We start from the raw sequence: 10484 nt of genomic DNA, 5'->3' as shown, positions 1-10484 counted from the left end.
AGTACTTTTCAAAATTGTTTTAAAATATTGAGTCTTCTCTGTAATCTCATTACAAGTCAATGAAAATTCATGGCTCTGTTGCATCTTGCATGACAGGATTTCTAAGCACTTACAGAGCCATAAATTCTCATCAAGAACATCTCACAACCTGAAATTCTCCAAAGGAAACTCTCCTGGTTCCTCACTCAAATTGGGCCTTATATTCCCACTACCAGACTTTGGCCTCGTCCAGGGCAAACCCATGAACTCATGGACTAGATATATTATTCTTCCAAGTACAATAAATTCAAAATTAAGAAAAACAAAGTCTGTGCTCATATCATCCAGAATAATCTTTTATAACATCTTTGAGAAATTCAAATAAAGCTTGTACAAACTCTACTTTGCCATAATTTTCTGATTCTTGATAATGTTACTATTATTGAAGTATCAAGAGTAATAGGGAAATAGGTTACCTTCTTTATGTTAGTGTAAATATTTAGTAGCAAAAGCACATGTTGTTTAACATATGTCAGACATTCTCATTGTGACCCTATGAGGGAGCTACCATTATCAGCATTGTACAGATGAGAAACTGAGGCACAGGGAAATGAAGTAAGTGGCCCAAGTGCAGCGCCAGGACTTGAATCCAGGGAGTCTGTCAGAGTTCAAATACTTGCTAGACCACACTGCCTTATGGTAAGGCATCAGTCCTTCTTCAGCAAGGGGATCTGGGCTTTCTCATATCTGCTGTGGTAAAAAGTTACCCTGCAAGGGTGTTGGAGTCCTAGAAGTCCACATAGATTTGTGTACTGTCTCTGAGGCTCTCCTCAGAGGTCACATCCACCATAAGGATGGGAGATTCAGGGTCACCTTTCATCAGGGTCCCGGAGAACTTCTTTTTTTTTTTTTTTTTTTTTTTTTTTTTGAGATGGAGTCTTGCTCTGTCGCCCAGGCTAGAGCACAGTGGTGCAATCTTGGCTCACTGCAAGCTCCGCCTCCTGGGTTCATGCCATTCTCCTGCTTCAGCCTCCTGAGTAGCTGGGACTACAGGCACCCACCACCACGCCCGGCTAATTTTTGTAATTTTTAGTAGAGACGGGGTTTCACCGTGTTAGTCAGGATGGATGGTCTCGATCTCCTGACCTCGTGATCAGTCTGTCTCAGCCTCCCGAAGTGCTGGCATTACAGGCATGAGCCACCATGCCAGGGTTAAGAGCTTTTTCTTAATCCCAAGGCCATTTAAAGCACTGGGGAAAGCTTTCAACAGTGGAAATAAGTCTGCTTCTGAACTAAAGAGGAGGAATTATCTACCTACTCTCAAGAATATTCCTTTCCTTCTATCAACAGGATCCTGCTGAGATGTGTGGGGAAAGGTTTGGAAATAAAAGAGTCAGGAGCAAGTGCAGGGCCCCCTCAGTCCAGCAGGTTGTCCAAGACCCCCTGTGTATTCCTGCTTATGGGCTTAGGAGAATGGGGGAAGGGGGTGGTAAAACATCATTCTTAAAGGGTCAAGCCAGATTTAAGTCATCAACATTTATTTCAGCAGACTCTTTCATTTTATCCTCCTGGTAATCCCTTGAGGTGAGTGTTATTATCATTTGACACATGAAGAAATTGAGGTTAAGAAGCTAAGCTACTTGCCCAAAATCAAGCCTGTTGGTTAAAGAGAGCCAGAAAGCAAAACCTCAGATCTATGTGAATGAGTCCAGTGCTCTGTATGAGCAGGAGGGAAAAACAGGAGCCCAAATGCCCTAGATGTCAACCATTAGTGAAAAATCAAAACTGATATTGAGTCTATGGGTTTAGCAGGTCTTGTCCCAGGACTCTGTTTATTTTGAAATATGCATTTACATTGCCTATATGGCTCTATGAAATGGTCTTCATCTGAATTCAGAGAGAAGCACAGAAAATAAAAATGTTGGCACAGAGTATGTTGGGACTAGAAACTATGGCATTAAGGGAGATAGGGTACTGGTTCTAGAGTTTCTCAGGGAACCTGCCCCTCACCCTCCAAGTTCTCAGATTTATAAACTGTTACTGATACAGGAGCTAAAACGAAATTGTTGAGAAAGATAGCAAGGACAACAGAATTCTCAGTGGAATTTCCCTTTTAACAAAAAGGAGCCCCAAAATCATTTCTTTTCTAACAAAGAGTAGCCTGAAAAATTGCGCTACAGACATGGATAAGCAAGCTGGAAGCTAACATGGGGGAATGCCGGCAGCTGTGCCAATAGAAAAGGGCTACCTGGAAGACAGGCATGTTCAACATGGAGGCTTCATCTTCTCTTTTCTTTGTCACCACATGTAGAGTAAGAAACAGGCAACATGGAGCTGGCCAGGTAGAGAACCCACCTGCATGATAAAACATTAGAGTGGGAGTGGCCAGATTTTCACACACTACGCAAATTACACACCTGGTCCGACCAATCTCTCATGCCCTATATAAATCAGACACCGCCTCCTCAAGCTCACCTATAAAACCTTCTGCACTTCACTGCAGAAGTGGCAACTCATTTTCTCTGAGACCTCTCTGTAGCAAGAGAGCTTTTCTCTTTCTTTTGCCTATTACATTTCTGCTCTGAACCTTACTCTTGTGTGTCTGCATCCTAGTTTTCCATGGTTGTGAGACAACAAATCTCGAGAATTTAACCCAGACAACAATGCTGCTTCCTTACCAATCCCAAAACCACAGCAGAAGCCAAACTCAGGCATCAGATCACCAGTGACACAGCTCAAAGTGCCAGAGAGCATCTACTTCAACCTGTGCCCTGCCCAACAAAGTGAAAAGAGAAATCAGAGATTCAGAAGCTCAAGGTCAAATAGAAAGTCTCTGTAACAAAGACTAGAATGTACTCTGGCTATTAGTTTGGAATTCACTCCTCTGCTTTCTACTTTCTGGTTATAGTATAGAGATTGCAATTATGATTTACGGCTCCGGGTCAAATGGACGAGGGTTCAAGTTGCGATGCTAATTTGTGACCTTGAACAAGTTATTTAACCTGGTATGCACATTGGTTTCCTCATTAGCAAGATGTGGATAGTAATAGTGCCTACCTAATAGAGTTATAAAGCATAGAAGCTAGAATTATTATGCATATAAACACTTCGTACAGAATCTGACCCAAGGATGTGTTCAATAAATGTTAGCAGTTGATTATGATGCTTATGAAAGTACATTATAAACTGTGAAGTACCATTTGAATGTTATTTATTACTACAGCCTAATATTCCTAACAAGGTACTATCCTATATAAATCTATTCTCCCTTACATATCATAATAGCCTTTAGGCAGTTACAAAATCTATAAAGCCATCTTGTTTCTCATCATTTTTAATATAAGAAATGCAAACTACACACATAATCCTTTCCAATATTCTTATGCATCACAGTCCAGACCCAGATAGTAAATGTGTCTTTGCACAAAGCTACAGATTAGCCAATAAGACAAATAGCCCTCTCTGACCACAGTATATATTCAAAATACAATTGAAAGATGTAGTATAATACAAATATATATTTGGTCTTTGTCCCAGAGTTCCTGGCACAGAGCTCCTAACACATTTGGAATTTCCTCAGTAGGAGGAGTATCTTTTGTGATTTACAATGAGCCACTTAGACCACACGTGAGGTGACTCACAACAAGGCCCATCAATAGCTTCAGGATGAGGCTGATCACAGAAAGTCCAAACATGTTTAGAGAACTATCAGCCTTATCCTCCAGTTGCTGGGGATGAAAGACAAACTGGAAACTGAGTTCAATCATATGGCCAGTGACTTCAAACATCATATTTACATTATGAAACCTCAATAAAGATTCAGAAAACAGAGGCTTGTAGAATGTCCTTCTTGGTGACCACACTGTTTGCAAGGCTGCAACACCTGGAGACGTCATGGAAGTGCTGAGCCTCTCCCACAGCGTTGTATCTTACACTTTGCATCTCTTCCACTTGGTTTTCCCTGAGTTATACCCTTTATAATAAAACTATTATAACTACAGCTCTTTCTTGAGTTCTATGAGTTGTTGTAGCAAAGTATCAAACCTGACGGGGTAACTTCATGAAAACTTCCAAATTTGTCACCAACCGGGCAGAAGTGCAGAGGGCTTGGGGGCATCTGGGATTGAGAGCTGATATGTGAAGTAGGGGTGGTCTTGTGGAACTCAGCCCTTCAACCTGTGGGGTCTGTGCTAGCTCTGTCTGGATTGAATTGAACTGTAAGACTCCAGCTGGTATCAGAAAGCTGCTGTTGGGATGACACAGAAGACCGTTGCTTTGATTTTGAACCTTCATTTACATGTTGGTAATTGAGCTGGTAAGAGCTCTCTAGCTCCCAACACACACACACACACACACACACACACACACACGCCCCCCCCTGGAGCAAGAAAAGAAAGGTTGTCTGCACCTTCTATCCTCAGACTGTGTCTGAGGTTATGGAGATACAGAGCAGTCACCAAGATAAAAATCTAAAGCTGAATTTTAAAAGCAACCTCAATGACCTGCTAAACATTTGACTTGTTTTTGTCACCCTTGGTTAGGACAAACCCTTCCAATTGTAAATTGTGAAAGATGTTTTTGCTTCAAAGGCATTGTACAGAAATACAGGTTAGCTGCAGATCCAGGTAATTCTCAGGCAGCATGAGGGTGAGACACAATCCTTGAGTTCCAGTCTTGGTTCTGCCTCAGAGTTTAAGTGGCTTCACCAAGCTCACACAGACAAGGAGTTTCCATTTCTTCATTCATACAGTGAGGAAGTTGTATGAATTTTGAAAGTGTGTTCCAGGAGCCACTTGTGTCAAACTCACCTGGTATGCTTAGAAAGGCAGTTTATGTTGTCCCACATCTGATGACTCAAAATATCTGAGGTTTTGCACCCTGGAATCTGCATTATTGATAAGCCTTTTGGGCGATTCTGATACCCAGTAAAAGTAACAACTGCAAGACTTCCTTTCATTCTAATAAAGTATTTTACAGCACTATTTCATCATTTGTCTAAGTATAGAGTAAGTTATGTTTGGTCAGGGCATCAAAAAGGCATGCATCATGTATTTCAGTATTAATAAGTCTTGCTAAGTACTGATATGGACAGGAGACAGGGAAATACTGGGTAGAAGAGGGTGGGTTCCCTGGCAAAGGCCCCACCCTCAAGCCTGGAAACCTGCAGCCCTAAATTAGATCAGGCATTCCTGTTTACATGCCCAAAAAGTTGCCTTTTGGCCTGCCATTCCCCATATTCTGTACCCAAACTCTAGGCTTCAGAAGGAGAAGATGAGCAGGTGAACAGAAGAATGGCATGGCAGAGAAGGAGCCTCTGAATGTCAGGAGGAGTTCAGCTGGGGATGGTCAGAGAATCAGTTGCTGGATGGCCAAACTCCAGGGGAAGATCATCTTCCCACTCTATCCCCTGTCCAGCTCCCCATCCCTCCCACTGAGAGCCACCTCCACCACCCAATAAAACCCAGCATTCACCATCCTTCAAGTCTGTGTGTGACCTGATTCTTCCAGTACACTGGACAAGAACTCGGGATATAGAAAGCTGTCACACTGGTCCTCTGCCCTTGCAAAAAGGCAGAGGGTCCACTGAGCTGGCTAACATTTAAGCCATTCACAGACAGTAAGGCTAAAAGAGCACACTGTAACACACGCGCACTTAGACTCCTTCACCTGTCTGTCTGCATGCTCCCTGTCCTGTAAGGGGTTTGAGCAGTGACAAACCACACCCCTGTCACACATCCTGTGAGGTGGGTCAGGGAACTCTCCCATTTCAGTATAGCTAGATAAAAATCAACACTTTTGCAATTTATGAATCTACATAATTCTCTGATAATCCCCAAAACCTCCTTGTACAACTTCATCTTTGTGATAGTTTATTTTGTGTGAGTTTTTCACACAATGGCATTATCTTTCCATTTAATTGGTCTACATAGTTACAGCAGGCCTCAGAAGTAAATCTCCCCCAATTCTATACCAAGCCAGTTACAATCTTCTTGACTATTTACTAATTTCAGGTTAAGGGCACATGCACTTAGTTAATGCTATGATACAATATTTTAACCATCAAGGAAGTGCTCATTAAAGTAACAAAAGAATTTAAGTGATTCTGATACAGTTAACAATGCAAATGCTTCTGATTCTAAAGATTAGTACCGACCCCTCAAATCCATCTCCTTCAAAGGACATCAGCTATTGCAAAGTTTCAGAATCCTGCTTCTCCTTTTTTGTCTTCCTTCTTCCTTCTTTCATGTAATATTTGAGTTGTTATGTGAAGCATCTAGCTGAGGTCTTTGGCTTTTTTATTTCCATTTCAAAGTGCCTGGCTTCTACACAGATCTCTTTACATTTTAAACACTTACATGTTTGCAACCTTCTTAAATTGCATGTTTGGAAAACACACGCTGACTTAAATCATTCCCACCTCCTTCATTTAAGTGGCCACTAAACTGATGCATCAATGCTGAGACCTAAGCCACTTATCATAGGTAAAGTGATTTAAGGTGATGGAAATTTGGCTAGGAAAATAAAGAATCGGGTTCTGTAGAAGGATTGTAATGGGTAACTTAAAATAAAGGTTGTCTGCATGGTGAAATCACTTTTTGTTGTTATGAAAGATTCCAAGAGAATCCAATAATCTTCAAAGCTTGATTTCATTTTCATAAACAATATCTTTCTACACACTAGTTGCATAGGATAAACTCTATGTATACGGGTCCTAACCCTTGGAGGGAATGGGCAGGGTAGAGGGCTTTACAACTTTTAGGCAACCTTTCCCCTACGCTAAAAAAGATGGAACCTTCCTACATACACTCCCAACAAGAGCTTCTCCAAGTACGGGCCATTGTGCTGGCCTATAAGTTGTTTATTACTGGTCTGCAGAAGGTACTGACATTGAGGGAAAAAAAAATCAGAATTTATAGAGATTGAAAGAACAATTTTATGCCTACTAAAAACAAGGAACTTGTATTTTGATTTTTGTGTTATTGTCTTATAAGAGTGTTAGCCTATAGTGGACTAGAAATTTTTAAAACAAAAAGACCCTTTATCACAGTTTGAAAAATGTTACTCTGTGTGACAGCTTCCACTCAACTTTCATGAGAAATCTCAAAGACCACAGACACACTCCCCCAAGCCATGATGTGCTGATTTGTACAAATTCTAATGGCCTATGCATCCCATATGCTTTAATATTTGCAACACAGAGATGGGATGTTACTTCATGCCATTTGTGCCAAAATTTGGTCAAGAGCCAGAACTCAGAATCTCCAGTATGAAAGAAGTTATCAAATAGCAGAAAACAGAACAGAGGTGGGTTTCACCATTGTGGAGCTCAGATATGAGCCTCAGTTCTTTGAGCTCAGCAAATCCCCAGAATCACAATAACTTGTACCTCTGGGGGATATGCAGGATCCTTTTAGGAAATACAAAACACACTTATCAGTGTTGACTGCTGTGGGGGGGATGAGGAACATAGGCTACAGAGACTGTGGGTGCATCAGTGAGCACTTCAACATTCCCTTCCCCACAATTTCTCTAAATGAATTAACCTGCTAGGGGGTGGACATCCCAAGGGTGAGGAGACTCCTGATAATACACCCAGAATATGGTATCCAGTCTAGGAAACTCATGGACTGAATCAGCCCGTGAGCTACTTTCTAGTCCTCTTGCTCAAAACCATCATTTTCTTGGCATGGGGGAAGCTATCAGGATTAACAAGGAGAGGGATAGGGTAGTAGCCTCCAGTCGACTGTGTATTTCAATGTTTAGAGGTCACAACCATTGCTTACTCCTACAGCTTTTGCAAATCAGTCAAAACACAGCTCTCTTAATGATGGGGGACTACCATATCTTTTATTAAAAATATAAAGTTCAGGAGAATCCTTGATATTCCTTCTCCAGAGATAATGTGCAATAATCAAAGAAACCATGCACTGAGAAACAGAAGAGTAGGTTTCCATAATGCCCCCATCTTTCCATCTACCTCGCACACACAGAATTTCAATCACTTACTCCCTGTGTGACTCAAGGAAAGGATCACTTCCTCTCTTGAGCCTGCAAAGGCCACACAGCTACCTAGGAGTCTCTCCAGATGACAACCCAGGTCTTCCAACCTCAAGCCTCACATCCCTTCCGCTTCTTTGATCTATTTTAAAAATAAACAAATTCTGCACTTACTGAGTCCAATTGAAAGCAGAGATGTCTTTAATTATTTACACCCAGCAAATGCATTCCTTGTCTTCAGTCCTGAAAGAAATCCAAAGAAATGTCATCTTCAAAACCCCTTTTTAAAAAATATTAGAACTTGCTTTTGCCATTGACATTTGTGTGCCTACATAATTGGGCCAAATAGTTAATAATAACTATAAATCCATGAAAACTGAGTGGTAAAAGAAAATCCACTCAAAAAACTACTCTGGAAAGCCAAGAATTTTCAAAGTGGTTTTAAGTACAGGGATAATTCAAGAAGGTATACCACTGATAGGGAAGGATTGATATTATCTTAAATCAGTACATTGGCCCCGGGAAAGTCAACTCTTGCATCCTTCCCAGAATCTTGCACTTCTGAGAGGCTCACTGCTGGGTGCGAATTGTGTTGGTATAATACAGTTAATACAATAAGGTATCTGATGCTTGCATATCCTTAACTTCTTCCCCACTGTTTCCTTCTTCCCCCAGCTCCCAAAATTTGTGTTTGCTTTTTAGGTCTGACCCTACTGTTCACCTTTACTACGAAATTGTTTTTAGTATGACAGTTTTTGACCTTATGATCACTAGAAAGATCCAGAACAGGAGGGATTTTAAAAGTCTAAGGATCCTGTAAGACTAACATTGGAAAGAGAAAGAACTACTGAGTTGGAAGGAGGCAGAGATAGGATCCAGTGAGATAAAGCAAGAAAGGTAGGAGTCTAAGCAGCCTAAAGATTTAAGTCTAGAGAAGTAGAAAAAGACAAATGGCATGCATGGGACTGGTGGGGCAGTTTTTGGTATTAGAAATAGAAAAATGTAGTGTAATTATACAGTCCTGCTGCTATTATGATCCAAAACTTTGAAATCTGCTTTGATAATCACCCAACACCTGGAAATAAGGTGCTGAGGAGGTAAGTGTGGGATGAAGGAGGGGGGCATGTTTAATCAATAACATACTGAGGCCTCGCCTAAAAGGTTTACTCAAGGATTATTTAATTCTGTAGAAGCCCGTACATGTGTTTGACATAGCTATTTAGTATTTGACAGAAGCCCAGACAGTGTGAACTTACATGTTAATTTGTTGATTTATGTCTAGTAAAAGAGATGTCCCCAAATATCAGGGTTTTAAGTTTTATTGCTCTGTGAAACATTAACCAGTTTTGTATGTAACCAAGAAAACGTATGCTCACATTTTAAAAATGTCTATAAATTCCCGATTCTTCAAATACTTTTGCAACCAGCTTTATCATCTCATTTGTTCCCTTATCAATGAACTGAAACTGACCTATACATGTGTATCAGGGTCATGTTTTTAACTTTTTGAAAATTATACTTTGACCAAGAATGTATAGTTCCCTCCACCATTATTACTACCATTAGCTTTTGTATTAAACCCTCACATTTAGTTATTTTTTCAGCTGCTATACTATTTTGTTTGAACCAAACTGTTCTGAGCCTGACTTAAAAAGAAAAAAAAAAAAAAAAAAAAAGGCTACCCTAGTTGCGCATGCATTCTTTTTGTGTGTGCGTGTGTGTGTGTTTTTTTTACCTGAGTGACAGCTGTATTTGGGGATGTCTGCTGTCTTAGAGTCAGGAAGCCTGAATTCTGGTCCTTGCTTCGCCTAACCTTCTAAGCCAGGCTCCTTTCCTCAGTTTCTCCATTTGCAACACGAGAGGTGCAGCCTCCAGGCTATCTTCCCCAGTTCTGACAATGGTGCAGTCTATTCCAGGATGTTCTGTTTGTCTTAAGAGCTGTTGTGTGGCCCCTCTTGTCTATGTGCTAAAAATGTTCTCAAGCTCCACAGCCTCCCTTCTTGTTCCACGAAGAAGGAAGAAAAAGCACCCTTGTGGGTTGAGCTGAGTTACTTTCGACCAATTAGAAAAGGAAAGTCTGGGTCCTGTCCAGAGAAGAAATTCATCAGAGTGAAGGCCAGCAGAGAAAACCTTAGTGAACACACAGAAATGCAAAGCAAAGTAGCTGAAAGCTCTCCCAACCCAGCCAGTATGTAAATCCCTTAGCAGCTTGCAGATGATTTCATATTCCTATTTGGGAGGGGGGAATTAAAAGGAAAAACATTTCCATTGCCATCACCGATAAATATATTTAGGCATCAATATCAGCTTAAACATGAGGATCTGTTCGCATTTTCTAGCCATTTGAAGTGTTTATATCTGTTGAATATGTATTATTAAATTAATGCTGATTGGAGCTGGGAAGCAATTTAAATTGAAATGTCTTTCATTGTGCTGTAGGTAAGGCTGACTGTGGGAAGCAAATTATCTGGCAAATTGAACTTGCTACACTCCAAATACCCATTCCT

General features: G+C 40.7%; 1 long non-coding RNA gene across 2 annotated transcripts in view; it reads right to left on the bottom strand.

The window, feature by feature from the left end:
• Nucleotides 1–1096: 1096 nt before the first annotated feature.
• Nucleotides 1097–10484, bottom strand: part of LOC110742540 — a 43957-nt gene continuing 34569 nt past the window's right edge. Inside the window, exons 2-4 of one of the 2 annotated variants that reach the window (XR_002520326.2) lie at nucleotides 9713–10061; nucleotides 8152–8220; nucleotides 2318–2334 (exon numbers count right to left, since the gene is read on the bottom strand). This is a non-coding gene — a long non-coding RNA (uncharacterized LOC110742540). Of the gene's footprint in view, nucleotides 8221–9712; nucleotides 10062–10484 lie in introns of both variants that reach the window. The other variant, XR_002520325.2, reaches the window with a different exon arrangement.

The sequence above is a fragment of the Papio anubis genome, chromosome 2, assembly GCF_008728515.1.
Source record: "Papio anubis isolate 15944 chromosome 2, Panubis1.0, whole genome shotgun sequence".
Classification (NCBI taxonomy): domain Eukaryota; kingdom Metazoa; phylum Chordata; class Mammalia; order Primates; family Cercopithecidae; genus Papio; species Papio anubis.
Note: the sequence above shows the minus strand (reverse complement) of the source record. Positions and strands in the feature narration are given on the sequence as shown.